This window comes from Sciurus carolinensis, chromosome 8 (genome assembly GCF_902686445.1).
Source record: "Sciurus carolinensis chromosome 8, mSciCar1.2, whole genome shotgun sequence".
NCBI classification, from domain to species: Eukaryota; Metazoa; Chordata; class Mammalia; order Rodentia; family Sciuridae; genus Sciurus; species Sciurus carolinensis.
In genome coordinates, this window is record NC_062220.1 from 133,043,877 (window position 1) to 133,067,309 (window position 23,433).

Sequence of the window (23,433 nt, forward strand, 5' to 3'; positions counted from 1 at the left end):
GGGCGTCCACTGTGCTGTCCCCTTCTTAATCTCACACACACCCAATAAATCTTGTATTGTATCAAAAAAAGACAAAAGGAGGGATGAATACTTTTTTTAGTGGAGCGCCTCCTAGTTTTTGTGGGACTTCCTGCCAATTGTTACCAAAAGAGCAAGACCGGCTCTTCTTTCTTGTCTTACTGTGTGATTCCTTCTGCACAAGCTGTTTTCCGTTCCACTTTTCTGCCATGCTGTGATGCAGCCAAGTGACCTTCGCAGGATACCAGTGCCATGCTATCTGAATCTTCCAGCCACTAGAATTGTGAGATTATATAAACTTCTTTTCTTTATAAAACATTCAGCCTTAGGTGTTTCGTTATTGCAACACAAAATGGATTGGGGTCTTGCTCTGTCCTGGAGGGTGGCCCTGAACTCCTAGGCTCAAGTTGTCGGGGTCTTAAGCCCCCTTGCTCTTCTCGACCAGCAACAAGGGAAGGGGACACTCCCCAACAAGTTCAGACCAGGATAGGTAAGGCCGACTGACGGCCCGCTCCCAGCCCTCCAGGTGGAGGACAATCAGACGCGTCAGGGAGACCCGTCACAGCAGGAACTCGTTTATTGAGGAAGTCACACAGCTTTTATGTAGGGTGGGGGCTAGGCGGGAACCAATCAGCTTAAAGGTCAGCAAGGCAGGGGGGTTCACGCAGGCGAGAGTCCCATAGGACTATATGGCAAGCACGAGCTGATCACGTTGGCGGAACTGTTGTTAACGAATCCCTGATGGTGGTCCGGTTTATCGTCATGAACTATTGAAACCGCCTTTGAGCCTTGATCTTGCTCACTCGCCAGGGAGTAAGGAGTCAGCCTGAGTTAGTTAACGTGTCATTAGTCCCAACACAAGTGATTCTCCTGCCTCAGCCTCCCAAGTATCTGTGCACCACTGTGCCTGGCTAGGCCTGTATGCCTTTTCGTAGACCCTGCTGGAGTATTTTTCCTTGCCTTTTCCAGCTTCTAGAAGCTGCTCGCCTCCCTTGACCAGTGGCCCTGTTCTCCATCTGAAAATGCAGCAGTGAAGCATCACCCTGACCCTTCACCTGCCGTCCCATGTCTCTCTGATCATAGCCAGAACCCTTAACTTTTATCGTATGTGCAAAACCCCTTCTGCCATGGAAGGTAACATATTGACAGATGCCAAGGATTAGGACATGGAAATCTTTGGGGGGCCCATTGTTTGGCCCACCATGGACTATGACTTTTTTCAGTAACCCTCTTGCTTCAGTCTTCCTGGTGTTGGTGACCTGCCACTCTGTGAGAGATAGGTTTTACAGCTTGAGTGTACTTGTTCCTCCCCTCTCTGAGAAAGAGTGAGGACAATGTTGTTCTTCCAGACAGAATGGTGGCCCCATGTGGAACGGGTGAAGGGACATAAATCGTGCAGGAGCCTGCAATGCACACCAACCTTATAGAGCTTCCGAGGTCCTCTCGACTACCTTCTCCTTTCTTCTTTCATGGTCGGTAGCCTACCCACACTGAGTTACCTCTCTACTTCTGATCTTGACACCATGCTATGCCATGACATGGGGATTTTCTAGGGTATTTTCAAGGTGGTAAGTTACACAACTGGGGAGCACGGGGTGGTTACTTTCCCAAGGCATAAATCTTGATTATTGAGAAGAGGCAGATGAGAGACAGCTGAGAAAATATAGTTCCTTTCCTCTCTTGCATTTATTGGCTTCTCCTTGTGACCCTCTGGAAAAGACAACCAAGCGAGCAACCCCGCTGAGTCACCCGTGGTGGACAGTTGGGATCTGTGGAAATGCATGACCCAACTTTTTCTTAAACCGTCTCTCTTTTGTTCCTTCTCCTGACCTTCACAGGTTTTTCCTTCCTGTATAAAGTGTTAGCATGTTAATCCTTGTCTCAGGCTCTGTTTTCTAACCAGGTTAAGAAAGTAGGGCCTGGGGGGCTGGGGTTGTAGCTCAGTGATAAAGCGCTTGCTTGCCTAGCATGTGTGAGGCACTGAGTTTGATTCTCAGCAGTGCGTATAAATAAATGAATAAAATAAAGGTCCATTGACAATTTTAAAAATGTTTTTTAAAAAGTTAAAAAAAAAAAGAAAGAAAGTAGGGCCTAGGAAAATAGTTATTTTTATTGCCATAAAGGAAAGGTACTTCTAGATGCTTGTAAAGAGGGTGGTGAGATTGTAGAAACCACTAAAAAGGAAAGCCCTAAACACAGCCCGCTGACTTAACCATTCTATTGAGCTCTAGAATGGGTGATGGAAAAGGGAAATTGACTCAGACATACAGAGCAGTGACACAGAGGAAGTTGGGACAGTAGGAATTCAGAGCTTGAGGGGAAATTCTAAGAAGACGTCTCTCCTATAAGCTACACTCCTATTTTCCTTCATCTGTCCAGCCGTTCATCTACCCACCCACACATCCCTCTATCCATCCATCCTCCCCTCCCTCTCTCCTTCCACTCTTTCTTGAGCACCTCTCTGTGTCAGGCACAGTGCTAGATGCTGAGGACACAGCAGTAGAGAGATGGACAGTGGTCCTAGCCTCCGTGGAGTTCTCTGTGTGTCAGGGAAGACAGAAAAGACTCATTTAAATGAGAAATGCAGAATTCAAGCAGAGAATTAGGTTTAGGACTTTCTGGTGCCAAGAAACAGATAGTCTCCTATTACTATAAGGATATTAATGGAAATAAGGAAGGCAGGAATCTCAAAGGGCTGACAGGGCTCATGGGAATCCAGGTAAGAACGAACAGCTCAGCCTCCCTTGGCATATCAAAACTGAATCCTGCTGGGTTTCCAAATGACTACCGCGTAGGCAGGAACCCGAATCAGCATGGCAAAGCCAGCCGTTTTACTTCATGGATAAACTACTCTAACAACCAGTCTGTCCCTCAAAAAGGGAGTTTAGACAAGTTAGACATGTCTTCATTTTCATTTTCAAGTCCATAGATGAGGATTGGTTTAAGAGATTAGGCCGTTCTGCTCCAAGGAGCTGAGAGAGGCCCAGGTTCCTCTGCGGTTGTGGCTCTGCCTCCCCCTGGCAGGTGCTGCATGGAAACAGCCTTGGAGCCCAAGGGAAGAGGGAAAAGTGAGGAATTGATTGGGGAGGCTGCAGACATGCTCACATTTTATAGACCAGAACCCAATCATATGACCACTCCTAGCACTAAGCTGGTTTCCAGCTAGTTGGCTAAGACTCCTGGGGTGGGAGGTGCTATTCATGGCATGAAGAAAGGTAGACTAGATCGTGGGTATGGTTGCCAGACTTACCAAACAATATCACAGGACATCCAGCTAACTTTGAATTTCAGATAAACTGGAATCATTTTCTTTTAAAGTATATGTGCCATCTGGATGTATTTGTTGTTTATCTGAAAAATTGTTCCTCATTTATCTGAAATTCAAAGTGAACTGGGTATCTTGCAAGACAGTGATGTTAACGGTGATGTGTGGAGCAAAGGTTCATGAGCTGCTACTGAATTCCCATAATTTACCTGGGTTTCTTCCTTTTCTAAATTAAAAAAAAATATATATATAGTGGTGCATTATGATTATACATTGTAGTGAGTTTTGTTGTTACATATTCATACATGCACATAACACAATTTGTTCATTTTTATTCCTCAGTATCTTGCCTCTCCTGCTCTCCTTTTCTAAATTTTAGCGTCCAAGTTTTCCCTTGCTTCCATAAAATATCTCTTGCAGCCACAACAGGTGTTGGCGAGGATGTGGGGAAAAAGGTACACTCATACATTGCTGGTGGGGATGCAAATTAGTGCAGCCACTCTGGAAAGCAGTGTGGAGATTCCTTAGAAAACTTGGAATGGACCCACCATTTGACCCAGCTATCCCACTCCTTGGCCTATGCCCAAAGGACTTAAAATCAGCATACTACAGAGATACGGCCACATCAATGTTCATAGCTGCTCAATTCACAATAGCCAGATTGTGGAACCAACCTAGATGTCCTTCAATTGATGAATGGATAAAGAAGCTGTGGTATATATATATATATATATATATATATATACACACACACACACACACACACACACACACACAATGGAATATTACTCAGCCATAAAGAATGATAAAATTATGGCATTTGCAGGCAAATGGATGAAATTGGAGAATATCATGCTAAGTGAGATAAGCCAATCTCAAAAAACCAAAGGACGAATGATCTCGCTGATAAGTGGATGATGACACATAATGAGGGGTGGGAGGGGTTAGTGTTAGAGTTAGAGTTAGGGTTAGGGAGGGGGGCAAGAATGGAGGAAGGAAGGACTGTATAGAGGGAAAAGAGGGGTGGGAGGGGTGGGGGAAAGGGAAAAAATAACAGAATGAATCAAACAACATTACCCTATGTAAATGTAAGATTACACAAATGGTATGCCTTGACTCCATGTACAGAGAAACAACATGTATCCCATTTGTTTACAATAAAAAAAAAGAAAAAAAATATCTCTTGCATACTTTCATTAACTTCCTCCTTGCCCTCCCCAACCCCCTTTTTCTGCTTATGCTAGCTAGAGGACATTTCTGTTACTTGCAAGGAAAAGTTTGCAAACAGCATTGCATAAGCCAAGTTTAACCTTGAAAGAAAATCCATGACAGCAACTCTTCAGAAAACATTCATCATGTCTTCTAGTCATCTTTAGAAGTCATCACTTGTCAGCAACAGGATGGAATGTGCTACCATGGTTTGTATTTTATTGTGGTGGTTGTTTTTAAAGAAGTTACCCAAGGTCTGTGTTACAAATAAATAAGAAAAAGTATAGATTTATGCTGATAACTGTCACCTCCATATTAGAAAGGGAGAAATTCATTATTGGGCTGGTGAAAACAATCTGATCAATGCAAATTTTATTTTCTTCTCCCCAGAAGGATAAAAGGAGAGAAGATTAAATAAATAAGTAAATAAGTAAGTAAAAGAAACAGGCAACAAGAGAGAGGAGAAACAGATCAGTCATTCTACAAATGGAATAATCATCTTGAGATGTAGAAGCATTAAGAATGAGAAAACCGGGCTGGGGGTTGTGGCTCAGTGGTAGAGCACTTACCTAGCATGTGTGAGGCACTGGGTTCTATTCTCAGCAGTGCATATAAATAAATGAATAAAATAAAGGTCCATCAACAACGATATATAATTTTTAAAAATTGAGAAAACGCTGAAGCAATATCTCCTATGTGTCTGATAGTCAAGAAGCAGCCATCATTGAATGAAATCAACCTTAGCAGAGAGGTTTAAAAAAAAAAAAAAAACTAACAGGGGAGGTTTTGATAAAACTTAGAGACATCTCTTGATACCTGAGGAGTGGGGTCCGTGCAGAGAAAACAGGAGAGGTTGTGGATCTTTTTCTCTGAGCAATTGAAAGAAAAGGGTAAATTGTTCTTATTCATCTGAGATGGACCAGGTGAGCTCATCAGATCCCTCTGAGTCCTATGAATCATCCTTGGGGTATCTTGAGGCTTTACACCCTAATCATTCTCACTGCTTTTTAAATATATGTTACAACTAACTCCGAGTCTGCTCTTCGTGAGCTCCTTCCTCCTCTGCCACCCTCTAACTCCCTGGAGACGAGGGCTGCTGGAAACCATTATAAGTCAGATTTGGAAGCACAGACCACAAGTTTCTGGATGTCTTACGCCCTTCAGAAAAAATTATTAAAGAATCACAACATGCTCAAAAGCATGGCAAACCTAACAATCTGTCACCCAAAACGTGCTAATCATGTGGAACAGCAGCAATCAAATTCATGGCTACCTCTTGTGAAATAGGAACGTGACACTTCAGTGGTTGCCAGGTGGTGCTTAAATAAACTGGGACACTTCACCTTGAGAGCTTTCGGAAAGTGCTGGGAAGCCAAAATAGAGATAAATGATTCAAAGAGCTGTAGACTCTGCATACAAATAATCTAGCCTCATGGCCTAAGATACCATACCAAATGCCATTGATTGTGGATTTGGATTGTGGTTAGCGTGACTGAGCAACTGAAGTTGTAAATTAAGTTTTATTTCAAATTTTTAATCAAGATGAAATTCACATAACATTTTAAAATGAACACTTTTGTGGCATATAGTATCTCCACAGTGTTATGTAACCACTACCATTACTTAGTTCTAAAAGATATTGATTGACCCCAAAGAAAACCCCATATTCATTAGCAATCATTCCCAGTCTCCTCTCCTCCCAGCCCCTGACAACCATCAATCTATGTTCCATCTCTAGGGTTTACCTATTCCAGATATTTCCTAAAAATGGAATCATACAATATGTGACATTTTGAGTCTGACTTCTTTTACTTAACATAGTGCAATTAATATCCATTTTAAATCTAAAAACTGATTCTCAGGTTATTGGGAAACCTAAGTATGTTTGGACTACAAGAGTTTATGCACCTACTTTTTCATCTATAAATTTCCTGAACTCTAAATACAGAGGAATTATTTTCAACTCAAATTTCGTGTCAACTAAGATAAGCTTGTTGCTTATTTTTTTTAATGTTCACAGTAACTTTAATCATAAAGGACCAAAATGAACAAAATGTTCTGACTTTTATCAAAAAAGGGAATTAATAGGTATTCATGTTACTTATTTAATCTCAATTGAGATAAGCTGTAAGTGTGATTTTATTTTCCTAGTGATTCTGACTCTGTAAGAGCATCAGTAGCTGTCATGAGAGGAGAAAAACTCATCAAATTCCTGAAATTTGAACCATAACCAGTTTCTGTCCCAGTCTAAAGTCAAAGGAAAAGGTCAACAGAGGTGGCACACATATTATTCCTAATCGACTTTTCCACTTAGTAGCAAAAAACATACACAAGTTCGCAATAGTTGCTCAAAGAATTTTTTTTTAAATTAGCGTCCACTTTGAGTTCCATCTTTTGACTAGAATAGCACTGTTGATTTTGATTTTTTAATGGTACCAGGGATCAAATCCAGGGCCTCTGGCATGTTAGGCAAGTATTTACCATTGAGCCGCATCCCCAGCTTCTGCTATAATTGTCATTGTACACTTAAATTTCAAAGACTTAGAACAAAAAGGGAGTGTAAAATATCTCACTGAGAGCTGGGGATATAGCTCAGTGGTAGAGCACTTGCTTAGCATGCACAAGGGCTGGATCCTAGCACCACAAAAAAATAGAAATAAAAAAAATCATTGAACATTTTTATACTGACCACGTACTGAACTGTTTGAAATGAGACTATTTTAGCTGTATTTGGCTTAATAAAAATGTTTATTAAAATTAATATTAAAATAATAATATAAATTAATCATTTAATTTTCGGGGCTTGGGATTGTGGTTCAGTGGTTTTGTGTTTGCCTAGCACGTGTAACAAGGCACTGGTTTCTATCCTCAGCACCACATAAAAATAAATAAATAAAATAAAGGCATCGTGTCCATTTACAACTAGAAATTTTTTTTTTCAAAAATTTAATTTTAAATTAAATTTAAATTAGTTAGATTAATAATTAAAATTAACCCATTCCTTTTCACTTTTGTCATTGTGGCTATTAGAAAAACTAAAATTAGGAATGTGACTTACATTATATTTCTGTTGAACAATGCTGTTCTAGTCAAAAGATCTAACTCAAACTGGACAATATATATATATTTTTTAAACCAGGGATTGAACCCAGGGCTTTGAACTAGGGCTACGTCCCTAGCCCTTTCTTTAAAAAAAAATAATCAATCAATTAATTAATTTAAATTGCTTAGGGCCTCACTAAGTTGCTGAAGCTAGCCTTGAACTTGTGATCCTCCTGCCTCAGCCTTGCAAGCACTGGGATCACAGGCATGCACCACCGTGCCTGGCTGGACACTAATTTTTAGAAAGTTTCTTTGAAACAAAAAACTTTTTTGAGCACCTACCGTGAACTTGTGTATGTTTTTTGCTACTATGTGGAAAAACTGTTTAGGAACAATATGTGTGCCACTTTTTTTGACCTTTCCTTTGACTTTAGCTTGGGACAGAAACTGGTTCTGGATCAAGTTGCAGGAATTTGATGAGTTTTTCTCCTGACAGCTACTGATGCTTGTACCAAATCAGAACAACTAGGAAAAGTCTTATGATATAATCATTGAAAAAAATCATTTTTGATGCTGGGGATTGAACCCAGGACCTTATGTACTAAGCAGATGCTCTACTGTTGAGCCCCTTACTGAAGTGTTTTAAGGAGGAGAAAATGAAGGTAAGTACTGGCTTCCCTGCTTTTAAACTAATAATTTAGTAATATCAGTAATCATCAGTTTTGCATGAGTCAAAAGTGTCTGCATCTCTGCCATTCAGAACAGAAAGATAAATCATTACTTATATCCATATCCATTCACTTACTAACAATGTATTGAGTAGGTAGGGTGTACTATGGTAGATGCTGGGATTTTAGGTGCAATAAGCCAAAATCCCTGTCTCAAGGAGCTTAGTTCCAGTGAGAACTGACAGAAAAGAGATGAATAAGAGAATCACACATTCTGATAACTTCTGGGGGAAAAAAATGGTGATTTGACAAAGAGCAACTTTATCAAATGGTGGAGAGCAGGGGGCTCTACTTCAGATAAAGTGGCTGAGCACTCTCTAAGAAGATGACATTTGAGTTGACATTTGAAGAATAAGAAGGTGTCAGTCATACAAAAAGAGTCATGGGAAGAACACTCCAGGCATAAGGCACAGCAGAGGCAATGGCTTATTTTTGGGGGCGGGTACTGGGGATTGAGCCCAGGGTCACTTAACCACTGAGCAACATCCCCAGCCCTTATTTTGTATTTTATTTAGAGATAGGGTCTCGCTGAGTTGCTTAGGGCCTCGCTGGGTTGCTGAGGCAGGTCCAAACTTGCGGTGCCTCAGCCTCCCAAGTTGCTGGATTACAGGTGTGCACCACCACGTACAGCACCATCGGTTATTTTAGAGCATAGAAGTAACTAGATGCATTTTTTCATTCAAATGACCCAGGATTGGTTTCATGGACAGTCAACCATTTTTCCTAATTATTGCCAGAAGGAAGACCTAAGAACGGATTCGTTTTGGTAGATGTCACCTAATATTCAACAGTGGGTTAGTTAATAATCCCATAACCAAGACACCTTTTACATTTAGCCTGGATCCTGTTTATATTAGGGACCCAGAGATCTCTCGACAATTTATCAAAAGGGAAGACAAGTTATGTTAGATGAGTTTGACTCAAAACAAGCCTTACTTGGCTCGAGTGTAGACCGGTGATCTTTGAGGACAGTGCGGTACCTGTCACTCAGATTGATTCTCAAGATCAGTCCTTATGAAATCACCATGCCTGAGATTTTTGTGGTCCTGGCCGTAAGTAAAAGCTAAAGGAATTTTTAGGGGATTTTTTTAATGAAAAGAGAGCTATTTAATGAAAACCTATTTTTTTGGTTTCCAAGCAACCTTATCTCAGCAATCTTGTCAATATGGTGGAACAGTGTGAATAGGAGGCTGGTCCCTCTACTGAACATCACCATTGAACATCACATAATGTTAGTACCTTGGAGCAGTTGGTACCCAAATAGGAGGCAACGGAACCTGATAGGAGAGGTAGTACTCAGTGACTCAAGTACAGCTATCGGTTGGATAAAGTAGAAGTTAACTGAGATCATCAACTGCAGAAATAAGAGGCTGCCTGGTTGATGTAGGGAGAAAAGGAGGAAAAGAGGAAACCCCCACAAAAACATAGTAGCCGACTAGATTTGTTTATGATATGTGACCTCCTCCTGTCCATTTCTAGAAATTCTGACCAGGGACCAAGGAGTGAACTGTGCAAGAACCTGGAGTCCTACAATAAACAGCAAAGAGAACATAGTGAGCCCTCTTTGGGTTAGGCTCACTGGGAATCCTTGCTGAGACAAGGACTCAAGGGTAAGAAGTTTACGTGGGAGGTGATCTGAGGAAACAGCTAACTGTACGGGGAGAAGCAAAGGGAAACACAGAAAGGAAGACAGCTATTGTGTCAAAATGGGTCTACTGTCGTGTATAATTAAAAAGAACCAATTTGAAAAAGAGAAAAGAAAGGAAGACGGTCAGGAAAGGGTGGACTACTAAGTAGGTCACCACTATGGGCAACGGGGTTCAGTCCCACTGGAGAGCTTTGGAAGATTATGGAACTTGCTCAAGTGTTATCATACTGGAGGGGAGATGGGGCTGGGGTATTGTTATAGTTTGGATCTGGAATTCCTCCAAAGGTCCATGAGTTAAAGACTTGGTCCCCAGTCTGTGGTGCTGTTGGGAGGTGGCAGAATCTTTAGGAGGTAAGGCCTGGTGGAAGGAAGTTAAGTCATGGGACCCTGTCCCCTTCCTGCTTTTTCTTTGCTTCCCAACTGCCATGAGGCAAACAGGCCTCCTCCATCACGTAGTCCCACCACCATGTACTTAGTACCTGTACGGGCCCAAAGCAACGGGGCCAAGTGACCGTGGACTGAAACCTCTGCAACCATAAGCCAAAATAAACCTTTTCTCCTTTAAGTTGTTTATTTCGGGTAGTTTGTCATAGTAGCAGGAAGCTGACTAACATGGTTATTTATCCACCAACTCCCATTCATCACCAGGAGGAGGCTGTTTCTAGGGTCATGAACTCCCAGGGACTTCTGAGACATCTGGCCCAGCCTGCTGAACAGGTGTGCTTCCACAGCCAGGACAAAGTCCCCATCCAGAGAGCTGGTACATAGAGATGAGTGTTGAAGTCCTCTGCAGGGTCCCAACAGCCCCAGTTGGTTACACCATGCTAAGAACATAGAGGAATTGATCATACCTGTCTCTGCATTAGTGTCCTCTCTAGCCCCATTTCAGTCCTCACTCCTGGATTGTTTTCTTCCTTCTTTCCTGCTAATAATCTGTGCTATCTGTGTTTTAAGGATACATAACTAGCTTTAAGTCTTTTCTGGAACACTGGAGTCTATAAATAAATACTAATGAGGTCTAGCATTTTCTTTTAGTTTTGATCATTTTTTTCCTAATCTTTGATCTTCTTGAAACAGAACCTTATTTACCAGTGCCTAGCATTGTGTTGAGCTCATCAAAGTTATCTGGTTATTTTTCTGCAGAACCACACATAGCACACAGACACACCCAACTGTTGATAAACTGGCTCTGTGACCAGATGCAGATACAGAAGCATAATCTTCTCTGCCACATTCTTTCTTGACCCAGTGCCTAGAATAGTGCCTGTCACATAGTAACTGCTCAGTAAATATGTTAAATGAATTAATGAGACTTATAGGACCCACATATGATAAATCCTCAATAGACCACCAGTTGGAAATATTCCAACATACAGGAATTGTGTGTTTCATAAGGTCAAGCTTGCCCTTGAAATTACTATCATGTGGATGGGCTTATTTTCATGAGCACAAGCTGGGTGGTGGGAACTAAAGATAGTTCTAGAAATAGAGTTTTAAAACGTATACCCAGCAGGCTATGTGCATCTAAGAACACCCAATGGCAATTCAAATGCTGTCTGTTTATGAGCCTAATCTTTCCTTGTGGGTGTCCTGGCAAACTGTTCTTAATAACACCCCTATTGAGAAAAGAATTACCAGCAATGTTGGAAACCAGGCTCCCTGGGAATCTCAGATGCCAGAATATGAGATCTGCTTTACATCTCATGAATCAGAAAGAAATTGTTGTTTAAGTGGTGGGTCACAGGCATGTAGGTATCTGGGGTTTTGTGCTATAACATCTTTCCCTTAAGAGGCAAACATAATAGTTTTATTTAATAAAAACACTAGCTAGAAACGAAGAACTATTTTAGACTTTGAGAGACAAATTCTTGGGATTTAATAGATCAGCATAACCGATAAGTAGATGCTTTCAGGAAGCTCTGTGTTTATGTAAATTTTAACAGAGGATGAGAGAGATGGTTGGGCACTTCTGTTAGGTGTTTTTAAGGAGGTATAGTTCTCATAATAAGACATTTATCTTTTTAACGTGTATAATCCACATGTTATACAACCTTCACCTCTATCTAGTCCCAGATCATTTCTATCATCTCCCCAGAAACCCTGCACCCATTAGCAGTCACTCCCCATTCCTCCCTCCTCCCATCTCCTGGCAACTACTAATCTATTTTTTTTTTTTATCTTTATCCTGGATATTTCTTACAGGAATCAAACCACAGTGTGGGCTTTTATGTCTGACTTCTTTCACTTAGGATATGTTTTCAAGTTTTATCACATTGTAGCATCTATCAATAGTTCCATTTTTATGGTTAAAGACTATTCCTTTGTATGGACATACTGTGCTTTGTTTATCCATTCATCATATTGGGCTGTTTCTACTTTTTTCATCTCTAGGGGTAGTACTGCAATAGACTTGGCACACAAGCATCTGTTCAAGTCCCTGCTTTAGTTTCTTTGTGTACAGACCTAGGAGTGGACTTGCTGGGTCATATGGTGACTCTATGTTTAACTCTTTGAAGAACCACCTGTTTTTCAAAATGGTGACACCATTTTACGTTCCCACCAGCAATGTATGAGGGTTCCAATTTCTCCACATCCTTATTAACAATTTTAGTGTGTGTGTGTTTAAATTACAGTCATTTTAGTGGGTGTGAAGCTGTATCTCATTGTGGGTTAACTGAAATTTGGAAAGGAGTGAGGAGAGAAGAGGGAGAGGGAGAGAGTGGAGCTGGTGAGATGGCAGGAGCCCTGTTGTAACCTTTACCCATGGTCCTCTAAGTCATCAATAAAGTCTGGTCAGACCCATAAAATTCTTGGGGAAATGATAAAAAGGCGAGTTTTGTGTACAGATTGATAACGTAAAAGAGTGCCAACTGGAACTGGAGAGAGAAATGCCAAGTTCAGGGAAGATATCAAGGGAGATATCAAGGGAGTCTTTGCCACTGTCACATGATCAATCCAAGGGAAGGGAGGGGTGGAGGTGGCTTTATGGCAACTAAAACCACCATTGACTTGTTCTGTGAACTGGCTTCGTTTTCTCAGGTCTGTCACCATGGGAAGAACACTGGCTCCAATTTTGATTGGTAGTGCTTGGGTGCATCCCAGGATCCCAGGGTCAATCTTTCTATCTTGAAGGAAGGTACATGACTGGTAAACCAAATGTTTGGGGTGAAGAGAGGACCCGTTCTCCCAAAGGACAGTGGTGGATCAGAATAAATATGGCCATGGGAAAGGAAAAGAGGGGATGCTGTGTCCCAGGCAGTCATCCCAATTTGTGTCTGATGTGGTCAATTAATCAAAAAAACGTAGGGCGACTATCACCAATAGACCAAATCAGAAATCTTGAATTTTTAATTAGAAGATCACAAAAGGGTCACATAGGGTAGGGGACAGACTACCACGGACTCCAGTAAGTTCTGTCTTCTGGAATTTCATCTTTGTGTAATGCCTTTCCTTCAAGTGTATGCAAGACCTGTGCTTGCTTGTAATTAATAGAATATAAAGTGCTGGGATGTGAGATGTCATCATCTGACGGTGTGGCATAGGTTTGTCACGTCTGTCTTGCTGGTAGACTTTCTCTTTTGCTGGCTCTGATGAAGAAAGTTGCCAGGTTAAGGAAACTCAAGTTAAAAAGAACTGAGGGCATCCCCCAACTACCCACCTGCAAGGTCAACAGCCTGGAGGAAACTGGAGCCCTTAGTCCAAGAAACTGAAGGACACCGTACATGAGCTTAGAAAAGGATTTTCCCAGGTGAACCTCAGAGAAGACTGCAACCCTGACTAGCACCTACATTTCTGCCCAGTTAAACTGTGTTCAAACTTCTGATCCACAGAGACTGTGATATAATGAATGTGTGTTGTATGAAGCCACTAAGTTTGTCATATTTTGTTGCATGGCACAGCTAATATATTTAGTTAACCTCTTACCTAGTTGAGGACCCCTCATTCCAACATTCCTGATGGGTGAATACCATGAATCCCCTGAATCCAGCTTGGGGGAGTGGAATGGAAATTTCGCCTTAACGGTGAGACCAACTCATAGTAAGGGTTCCATCTACTTCAGGGACTTTGGAGAAGTCCTGGATGTTTCCTCTGTACAATAAGTTCCATTCACTCTATACAGCAAATTGCGTCACCAAGGAGTTCCAGGGTAATGTTACCAAGGGGCATTTCTAGGTAGATTTGTGATTAGAGATTCATTATCTGTGCCCTTACTGTAGATTACAGATAAAAATATAAAAATATCTGGTGTTTTTTCTTTTCCTCCACTGTAATTCTTTACCCAAATGAGTTAGGTACATATCACAAAGTGATTTCAGTGTAAACTGAAGGTGACAGGTTTGTGGGTCCCTTAGGAGAATAGTCTGGTAGGAATGCTGGTAGTGTCCTACCCTGCCCCCTCACTTTGCCACTATGCTGCACACTGCGGGGACCTCCGGTGCCAACATTTCTCTGCTGAAGGGCTTTCTCTGGAAACTGAAGCCCACTTTACCTACCTTTGCAGCAAGATGGAAGCGCAAGGGAATGAATGGCTCCAGGGGCAGTCTTCAGCTAGTCACTTTTAAGACTTGGTACAGAAAGGCAGGTGATCCCTGAATTCAAATAGTTTGACCTGTGATTTTTTTCAACTTTTGACTTTTGATCTTTCCCTTATATATGATGCTGGACAGTGACACTCAGCCCAGCTCCCAGCATGTCACGTGATCATGAGGGGGAAAACAATCAGTTCTCTAGTATTTTGTAGGTTAGGTGTATTGAATGCATTTTTCTTCTCTTTTCAAATCTTTTGCAGTACTGGGGATTTAATCCAGGGCCATGCACACACACTGGGCAAGCACTCTACCACTGAGCTACATCCCCAGTCCTTTAAGAATAATTTTTTATTCTAAAATTTTGAGACAGGTTCTTACTAAAGTTGCCTAGGTTAACCTGAATCTTACAATCCCCCTATCTCTCAGCCCCCTGAGTTTCTGGGATTATAGGTGCGTGCCACCGCAACCTGTTTAAATGCATTTTTGACTCATGATATTGTCAGTTTATAATGGGTTTATCTGGACGTAGCCCCATTGTAAGTTGAGGCATATCCTCACCCCAACCTCTTGTCTCTTGGTGGAGTATCTATCTCTAAGGTGCATATTTTATTCAACTCCCTCAGATTGTCTCACCTCTAAGGCAAGATTTCCATTCCATCCCCTCTGCTGGATTCTAGTAACTCATGGCATTGACCCCTCAGGAATCCTCTGGGTAGGAAACCAGTTAAAAATATTATATTAGTGCTGGAGTTGTGGCTCAGTGGAAGAGCACTTGCCTAGCATGTGTGAGGCACTGGGTTTGATTATCAGCATCACATATAAATAAAAGAACAAAATAAAGGTCCAACAACATCTAAAAATATATTATATTAGCTTTGTAACACTGCCATGTCACAAAGTATCACAAACTTAGTGGCTTAATTCAACACATATTTATTATCTCAGAGTATCACAGAGGGGTCGGTTCTCTGAAAGCAGATGTTTATATGTATATATGGGGGATCAAATGCTCATTAGGGATCAATCCGTGTGAAAGGAAGGCAGAGAAGCAGAATTGGGCACAGGGAAAAATCCAGCTTCAATGCAGTCTTGATATGGGTTTGGCCAACCCATGGGGGAGCTCAGGAGCAAGGACTGCCCATCAAAGATTCCCCTACCAAGCATAAATGGCCAGACTTCATATTCTTGTCTTGCTCAGCCATCTGATGCAGGGTACCCTGGGAAGGCATAACCTTTGACTTGGCAGTTCTCTGTAGCTGAGGCTAGCCCTAAATGAGCTGACAGCTGGAGACCATTGCTGACCACATTCCCCTACAGTTGAACAGCAAGTCCTTCCTTGAGGGGCAGGTGGTATGGGTGACCCCTCTCTTGATCACCACTGGGATCACATTCCAGTTGCCCACAGCAGTAGCTGACTTCATCACATGCTCTTATCAGCGGTCTTTCTTGACTTGTCTCACTTCCCTTCTCTCTTTCGAGTGCTTGCTTCACCTCCAAGTAAGCTACTCAAACCCGAATTCTTGTCTCAGGGTCTGCTGACACTGAAACTCAGACATATCGAACTCACTTTTTGGGGGGAGGCGGGGCACTAGGGATTGAACCCAGGGGCACTTTCCCACTGAGCTACATCCCCAGCTCTTCTTGTTTTTCATTTAGAGACAGGTTCTTGAGAAGTTGCTGAGGCTGGCCTCAAATTTGCAATCCTCTTGTCTCAGCCTCCCAAGTCACTGGGACCAGAAGTGTGCCACCGTGCCCAGCTCCAACTCACTTTTAGAGTGTGTTCCTGGGTGGGGGGTGTAGCTCAGTGGTAGAGCACTAGCATGTGCAAAGTGCTAGGTTCAATTCCCAGCACTGAAAAAAACTAATTAAAAAAAAAAGTATAGCTGTGTTCCTGCATGGGTACCAATTTTTATAAATTTACTTTCTTCAAGTTCCACATACTTGGGTAACTTAGGTCCTGGGTTGCTCAATATAATTCTTACTTACTGTTTTGTACTGGTATTTTGTTTGGTGGTGCCCTTTTTTTCTCTTAAAAATATTTTGCTGGTCTGGGGTTGTGGCTCAGTGGTAGAGCGCTTGCCTAGCATGTGTGAATCATTGGCTTCGATCCTCAGCACTGCATAAAACAATAAATAAATTAAATAAAGGTATTGTGTCCATCTACAACTAAATAAGAAAAAAATATTTAAAATTATTTTGCGCTCTTTCCACCATCTTTTCGTACCTCCATAATGGTGCGCATGAATGCTCTCAGGAGCATCAACAATGCCAAAGAGAGAGGCAAACGCCAGGTCCTTATTAGGCCCTGCTCCAAAGCCATCGTCCGGTTTCTAACTGTGATGATGAAGCACGGTTACATTGGCGAATTTGAAATCATTGATGATCACAGAGCTGGGAAAATTGTTGTCAACCTCACAGGCAGTTAAACAAGTGTGGAGTGATCAGCCCCAGATTTGATGGGCAGATCAAAGACCTAGAAAAATGGCAGAATCATCTGCTCCTGTCCCATCAGTTTGATTTCATTGTATTGACAACCTCAGCGGGCATCATGGACCATGAAGAAGCAAGATGAAAACACACCGGAGGAAAAATCCTGGGATTCTTTTTCTAGGGATGTAAAACATACATACGATAAAATGCCTCAATGGAAAATAAAATAAAATAAAATAAAATTATTTTGTTTGGATTGATACATTTTACAATCATATTACCACTTTTGGAAGTGAGTGGTCCTTAGTAAGATACAGGAGAGAACTGGTGACTTTTTATTTTTATTTATTTACTTACTTTTTAATATTAATTGCCATCAACTTTTGGGTAGATTGTCAAATTTTAGAGCTGGAAGCAATTTTGGGCACTGGCTAATCCATTGACCCTCCACCTTTTTTCCTGCTGGGTGACCATGATTGGGCCTCCAGATGCATAACACTCCCATGGGAATTACCATATGCCAACAGTAAATCCACTCCTACCCAAGAAAACGTGTTAGAGACTGGCAGGAATTAGGTTGTGATAGGGCTAATGTATTATTAAAAATAAAAAAAAGAGACGAATCATTCTCGAGCTTGGTACTTTAGCCATTAGCATCAAATCACTCGTGACACAGTTCATGACTGATGGAATTTGAGAAGAGCTGAACACCTTCCAAACCCCTGAATTACATTAAAAAAGACATTTAGCTTCACATTGTCTTGGTTTTCTCACCTGGCAGTGGGGAATGGCAAACTCTCCTTCTCTGGCTGTTTGAGTTGTGGTGGAAGGTAAATGAGATAATGAACGCAAAAGCTTCAGGGAGTAGAAAAATCTTAAAAAAGCTTTGGCTATCTGAAGACACAAAAGGCAGCCACATCCTTCCAAGGATTTTAGAAGTCACAGCAGGGGCTGGGGTCATAGCTCAGTGGTAGAGCACTTGCCTAGCATGTGTAAGGCACTAGGTTTGATTCCCAGCATTGCATATAAATAAATAAATAATAAAATAAAGGTTCATTGACAACTAAAAAAAAACAAAAAACCACAGTAGGATTTACAAAATAGTCCCACAGGTGAGTTTGCAACCATCTGGTTTGCACAGGGATTCTTTCCTCAGGACCTATACAAGTTAAAATTCCACCTCACCTGGGCTCCTGGTTATTATGTTGCCAATCAGCAGGTTCTTGAGTTTTTTACCAGAAGAATCAGGGGGATGCATAAGTGGAACAGGGACCAAACTCTTTTTTTTTTTTTTTGGCAGGGGGTACCAGGGATTGAACTCAGGGGCACTCAACCACTGTGCCACCTCCCCAGCCCTATTTTGCGTTTTATTTAGAGACATGGTCTCACTGAGTTGCTTAGCGCCTCGCTGTTGCTGAGGCTGGCTTTGGACTTGCGATCCTCCTGCCTCAGCCTCCCGGAGCTTCTGGGATGACAGTCGTGTGACCCTGCGCCCCACAGAACCAGGCTCTCTATTGGGGTTTCTGCTGAGCAGTAATGCAGCTCTGACTCTGAATGTGTCAAACTGGTTCCAGCAAAGGACAAAGGTGCTCAGGAGGCAGAGATGGAACTCTCCTCCAGGCCGTCACTTTTAGAGGTGGAGCTTGAGGCTTGCTTGGCTCTTCTCAGCCCTCTTCGCGAGGCTCCTGAGGATTTGTTACCATGGGATGTCTCTGTGTCTTGGGTTGTACTATGCTAATAAAGGTAACTGAATCTACATCGTGTACAACCATAGAAACGAAATGATGTACCCCATTTGTGTACAATGAATCAAAATGCAGTCTGTAAAAAATTTAAAAATAAATTTTAAAAAATCTCAAAAAAAAAGAAAGAAAGAAAAAGATAACCGCAGCTTACTTCAGTGACTATTCTGCGTAGGTGTTTGTCCCGCATCATCTTGAAATTTGCCCCTTGTCCTCTGAAAGATTCCCTAATAGTATTTTCAGAACCGTGTAGGCTACTGCCCTGTCTCAGTGGGTTTGATTACAGCGACCTTGTCTTGTGTGATTCTGGCTTCTAGGTATTTCTGCTGATCACATAGTCTCAGAAGGCTGAGCTGACTTCTCAACGTCCTGTCTCCTGGTCTGTGGTCTTAATTCCAAAGGCTCCAGGATGGGTCCTGGTTTTGTTTGTTTGTTTTGGGCAGTACTGGGGATTGAACCCAGGGGTGTTCCACCACTGAGCTACACCCCCAGCCGCTTTTATTTTTTTAACTTGTATTTGTAAAAAGTAAAAAATAAAACCTCTCCAACTTGCAATTGTCCTGCCTTAGTCTCCCTACTAGTGGAGATTATAGGTGCATTGTGCCCAGCAAGACGGGTCCTCGTTAACTCCTAATTCTCTAATATTTTAAAAAATAGTTTTTAGTTGTCAATGGACCTTTATTTAATTTATTTATATGCAGTGCTGGGAATCGAACCCAGTACCTCACACCTGCTAGGCAAGTACTCTACCACTGAGCCACAACCCAAGATTCTCTGGCTTTTTAAATTTATTTTTTATTTTAATGCTGTAAGAGTGAGAGCCATCTTGCCTCTCTCATTCCCACCTGAGAGAGTTCACTCCCTTGATCTTAAGGGGTCCTGCTTTTCCTGGGGGTGGGGAGGTCTCTAACTGTCTCATGATACGAATTTTCTACATCTTTACCAAGCTGTGTTAGACCCCATGGTTACAAGGGGGAGTTACCCAGTAGGAATTAGCTGGAATTAAAAGAGGGAATTTACTGACTCACAGAGGGAACCAGGGGGATTTCCTGGATGGAAATGGAATGGCGAGAACTCCAGACTCAAACATTGTTTCAGAAACTCTCAGTGTAGAACACCTACTGCTAAAGGCAAAAGGTGTCAAGAGACCAAAGAAGGAGGTGGGAAGACCCAGGATTGCAGAGTGCTGTTTATTAGGGACTTACAGACAGAAGTGGGTTTTGGGCAGCAGCAAGACAGGAGAATTCCCCACACCCTAGGCAGGAGGAGGGGTTTACACACTAAGCTAGACAAAAATGAACCACAACCAATCAGAAAGCACCCGGATTTTCCCAGAAACTGTTAACATGCCCAGTATCAGAGCATCAGTGGCTGGCACCAAATGCTTGACTAGTTATCTTAATAACTTTGTTTATTCTTCAGGGTTTGGAATGTACGTTAGTGTCATCTGGTGGGCAAAATGGCTGTAGTCAGGTCAAGCTGGATCCCTATAAACACCACAAGGATTCTCCGTGCCTCTTACCCACGATGGTCTCTGTATTTTGACTTCTTTTTCTCAGAGCAACTTCTGTAAGTGGGAGCATGGCTGTTGGACAGGATTCCCATCTTCGTAGCCTCATGGCCAAGAGGACAGACGCTGTCTTCCCTGCCTTGTGCCCTCAGCTCAGCAAACTCTAGGGAAGTACTATTGTTGGCTTACCCATTGTCTTAGTGCATTCAGGCTGCTAGGACAAGATACCTTAGACTGGGTAATACATAAGAGAACGCACCGCTCACAGTTCTAAAGACTGGGGAGTCCAAGACCAAGGCACCAGCAGATGGGGTGCCTGGTGGAGTCTGTGGGTTCATACATGAAGCCTACTGTATCTTCACAGTACACAATGACAAAGGGGCTCCTCCAGTCCTTTTTTTTACATTAATTCCCTTCCTGAGGGCTCTACCTTCCTGACCCAATTCCCTCCCGACATCCCCCTCTCCTTTTTTTGCAGTGCTGGGGATTGAACCCAGGGGGAGTCTACTGCTGAGCTACATCTCCAGTCCTTTTTATTTTTTATTTTGAGACAGGATCTAGCTAGGTTGCCCAGTGACTTTGAACTTGCCATCCTCCTGCCTCAGCTTCCCAAGTAGCTGGCATTACAGGCTTGCATGGTGTGACCAGCTAAAAGCCCTACTTTCTAATACTATCACTTTAAGCTTCAATACATGAATTTTGGAGGGACATGAACATTCAGACCACAGCACCCTTCGACTAATCACCTTAGTCAGAGGGATGATGTATGGATAGAGGCAGTTAGGCCAGATGCCTTCTGTTTAGCCAGACTAATTAATTTCCTAAGAGTTTTCTCATGCACATGGCTGCTTTGGGGACTGTTGGGAGTTGGCAGCCACTGAATCTCTGTCTATCACTTAGGGAAAATACAGTCTTATACATTGTCAAACCTTTATTCCTAACAAATCATTTAGACTTTCAGGGCTATAAATAATAAATCCTTCCTCTTTCCTTCCAGTGCAAATATTTTGAATATTTTAATAATTGCTTTCCAAAGCCTACTTTTAAAATCACCCTTCAAAAAGTTCGTGCCAATATATACTCCCACAAACAGATGGCAGTGGGCATTCTTCAACCAGAAACTATAGTGGATCTATGCTGGGGTTCCCAACTGAGGGTGATTTTGCTTCCCCATTGACAACGGCAATGCATGGAGACATTTTTGATTGTCACAACCGGGGTGATGCTGCTGGCTTCTAGTGGTAGGAGGATGGGGTGCTGTTAGCTCTCCCAAGAATTACCTGGCCCCAAATGCCAATAGTGCGGAGGCTGAGAAACCCTTGTGTGTACCAACAGCGATGGTCCTTGTTCTTAGAATACCAAGTAGTCTCAAGAGGAAGATTCTGGCAGCCCATTCTATGGAATGCCTTGGAATACTGAGGTATCCTTGAGATCCTGTTTTTCCAATTTGGGAGAATGGCTTTGAATATGTCAGGGAAAATTTCCAAGATGCCCAGCTAAACTACTTAGGAAACTCTTCCTAGCCCTGGTAGACTCTTTAAGGATAGCCTTTATTGTACTTTAGCAATAAATAAATAAATAAATAAAGTGGCTAAGATTATAATTGAATGTGAGAGTTGCCAACATTTGGTTCATTTCTGTTCTGACCCTTGGAAAATAATGGCCATACACCATTATGAGGAAATTTCATGCATGCATGACAGAAAAGAATGTGAAAAAAAAACAAACAAACCCAAAAAACAAAAATTCAACAACCCACTATTAACAGGGTCTGGTCTTAGCAAATTCATACAACAGAAAATAATTTAACTTTCACCTTCTTTATATTGTAATTTTCTCCACATTATTCACTGCCTCCCTCTGCCCATCAACTACATCAAATGGTACCAAATGCTTATTTTCAGAAGAAGTATAATAAAGGAATTAGAAGTGAGAACCCAAGCTGCCTGGATTCAAATTTTGATTCTACTTCTTACTGTGGGTGTAACTATGGACAAATTACTCAATTAATCTTAGTATCCTTGTCTGTAAAATGGAGATGATGATCATACTTCCTTCTAGGGTTGCTATGGGAGTTAATAGTTCACACATAGCAAACCTGGAGGGTTGGGGACATAGCTCACAAGTAGGGCACTTGCCTAGTATGTGTGAGACCCTGAGTTCAATTCCCAGCACTGGAAAAATAAAACAATACTTGGAATGGAACATAACAAGTGCTTTATAAATGTTAATAATATGTTCAACTCTCAACCACTTTCTTGAAAACTGATGTTAGATCAATACCCAATATTAATTTTTAAATAAATGATAACAGTGTAGTATGGGTTGGTGGTGGTGAGGATCTTTGGGTTTGAGCATCTGAGATCTTGCCAGGTGCAGCTTGGGAGGCTGAGGCAGGAGGATTGCAAGTTCAAAACCAGCCTCAGCAACTTAGTGAGGTGCTAAAGCAACACAGTGAGACTCTGTCTCTAAATAAAACAGGCTGGGGATGTGGCTCACTGGTTAAGTGCCACTGGGTTCAATCCCTGGTACAAAAATATCTGAGATCTTCACAAGGACAGTACTTCACGTACAATTCAGTGAACATATTTTCAGGTAAACATGAACCTTCTCCAGGAATAGAATCATCAACTTCAGCAGGGAATGGCAGCCCACAGGTCAAATCCAGCCAGGCTTCTGCTTTTATAAATAAAGTTTTATTGGATCTGAGCACACATATTTTACATTTTATCTCAAGTTGTTTTGTGTTCCAATGGCAGAATTATGCATTCCTAAAGACAGAGTTGAGAGGTCACAGCAGATGGTGTGATCTTCAAAGTCTTTACAGACCGAATTTGCCAACCCTCACTGTAGACCACTGCTGCTCACAATGTGGTCTGAGAACCAGCACGTCGGCATCAACCAAGAGCTGAATAGAAATGCAGACTTAAAAAGGACAAATATCATATGACTCCATTTATAAGAAGTACCTGGAGTAGTCAAATTTATAGAGACAGAAAGTAGAAAGGGGGTTACCAGGGTCTGGAGAAAGGGGAGACTAAGGAGTTATTGATGAATGGATATGGAGTTTCAGTTTGTGAAGATGAGAAAGTTCTGGAGATGGATGCTTGTGAAAGTGATCTGTGAAGAGAATACATTTAATGCTACTGACTGACATTCAAATATGATTAAAGTGGTGAATTTTACATTCTGTATATTTTGCCACAATTAAAAAAAAAATGAAAAAAAAAATACAGAATCTCGGGTCTTTTCCCAGACTTACTTAATTAGAATTTGCCTTTTAACACGATCCCCAGGGGACTTGTGTGCACA

At 41.8% G+C, this 23,433-nt stretch overlaps 1 pseudogene; it reads left to right on the plus strand.

The window, feature by feature from the left end:
* The first annotated feature begins 16,670 nt into the window (after window positions 1-16,670).
* On the plus strand, window positions 16,671-17,050 carry LOC124991849 (40S ribosomal protein S15a-like; annotated as a pseudogene).
* Window positions 17,051-23,433: the final 6,383 nt, after the last annotated feature.